We start from the raw sequence: 2,132 nt of genomic DNA on the forward strand, positions 1-2,132 counted from the left end.
CTCGGGACCTTACAGCTTCCTAAAAAAGAATACTATAAGTCTTTATTATCGGTTTACGTTAAGTTAACTAATAACTATACCTAGGGCGAAACTCGATATATCCGGCTTAATCAGGATTAATATTATTAGGTTAAAATATCGAAGGACGGGTATATCTTAGAATTTCTAGTATTATAGCCGAAAAGTATCCTACTCTCTAAAGGTTAATATAAAGACCCCTACTCTTCCCCCGTCTTTTAATAGGTTAGGTAATAGTACCGTAATCTTAGAATAGGCCTTAATAAACCGCCGGTAAAACCCCGTAAATCCTAGAAAAACCTAGATCTTTTTAATTATATCTAGTTCTTCCTAATCTCGGATAGCTTCTACCCGTTTAAGGTCTATAAAGACACTATAAGGACTATAAATAAACCCGAGGAACTCCACCTCTTAAATCTTAAAGATATATTTCTTCGGATTAGCGTATAGGGACCATTCCCGTAACCGTTATAGAATACTCTATATATATCGCCGATACGATACTATATCTAAGCTATAAAAAAGGATATTATCTAGGTAAATAACGTAAATAGTATTTATAAGTCCTTATAAAGATTTATTAATATACTATTAGAAGGAGGCAGGAGTATTATAGAGCCTAAAAGCTATTATTAGATACTTATACTAACTATACTTAGTCCGGAATACAGTCTTCTATTTATCGCTTTCTCGGATCCATAACCGGTAATAAGCGTCCTTAAGGTCTAACTTCGTATAGATTATCGAATAGAATAAGCGGTCTAGAATCTTATAAATTAGCGAGAGTGGCGTATAGTCCTTCTTAGTTACTTTATTAAATCCTCGGTAGTCTAAATATAGTCTTAGCTTTCCTCCCTTCTTTAGGATAAGAAGGATAGGGGCGCTTACTAGACTAGATAAAGGCCGTATCTATGATTTTACCATAATATCTTTAATATACTCCCTTAAGACTATAAGTTCCTCCTCGGCTAAGGCGTAGATAGGACTAAAAGGGGGCGATTTACTTTATTAAATTTAATTACGTAGTCTTATTTATAGTATAGTAAGAGGCGACTAGCTTTAACCGTATCAAAAATATTAATAAAATCTTAGTATAGTTTAGAGAGGGTATCCTTATTAGGAGGGCTAAAGGGGTTCTAGGTATCCCCTTAGTAGTCTTAGAGAGGGTTCTAGGTAGCAGTTATAATTTAGCCTAAGCGTATAGGATAAACGGCTATAATAGTCTATACTATTAAAGGAACTATTATAGTAGCGCGGTTAATAGCCTTCCGTGGGGATAGCGTAGGTGGTAGACACGCCTGGTGGCCGCGTAAGGCCGTGGGTTCGAATCCCACTCCCCTTAATCGCGCGCGCAAATTTTTTAATTCGCCGCGCGACCTACCCGGAGCTCCTATACGTCACAGGGGTCCCCGCTTATTCGGGGAGATATTTATCAGCTTACGCGCTGATAAGTGGAACCACACTGCCTATCTCGGTACGTACCCTCCTTAGGGGGGGAGGGTACGTACTTACCACGCGTAATTAAGCGCGCGTATACACACACTACCCACTATAATCGGGCCACGTAAGCTAGGGCACTTAGTAGAGCGCGTAACCTGATAAGACACTTCCCGGAATATTAAGGGACCTAGACCGCCGAAGCCTAAGGAAGCTATTTATAAGGATTTCACTTCACTATTAACAGGTTTATATAAATAGACTAGTTAACTCGTTATAGGGTTAGTCTCCTTAATAGACTCGCGCTATAGCTTTAGGGCTATATGCGCGTATTAAATCAATAAAGAAAAAAAGAAATAGCTTTCCGTAGCTAGTAGGTCGTGGTAATAAAGGCTAATTCGGACTTCTTAAGACGGAAAGCCTACGTCTTATCCTTCTAGTGGATACTAAGACTATAGGACTAGAGCTATAAGAGACTAAGGATAATCTAGACGTTATTAGAATCTAAATCTATAAAATAGAATGTAATAGTTACGGCTCGGGTCCTACCTTAATTATCTATAATCCGGCAGATTAATTTTATAATACCGTAGGTCTTTACTTACTAACCTAGTACTAACTATAAGATATCCTTCGTAGGTTCTAAGGGTTCGTAACCTACTAGGAGGCTAGCGCGG

General features: G+C 38.3%; 1 pseudogene across 1 annotated transcript; it reads left to right on the top strand.

Moving 5' to 3' along the window:
* Positions 1 to 1,288: 1,288 nt before the first annotated feature.
* On the top strand, positions 1,289 to 1,360 carry SODALDRAFT_t83 (annotated as a pseudogene). Its single transcript has one exon. The product of its transcript is annotated as a tRNA-OTHER (tRNA).
* The last annotated feature ends 772 nt before the right edge of the window (positions 1,361 to 2,132 follow it).

The sequence above is a fragment of the Sodiomyces alkalinus genome (genome assembly GCF_003711515.1).
Source record: "Sodiomyces alkalinus F11 unplaced genomic scaffold SODALscaffold_3, whole genome shotgun sequence".
Lineage (NCBI taxonomy): Eukaryota > Fungi > Ascomycota > Sordariomycetes > Glomerellales > Plectosphaerellaceae > Sodiomyces > Sodiomyces alkalinus.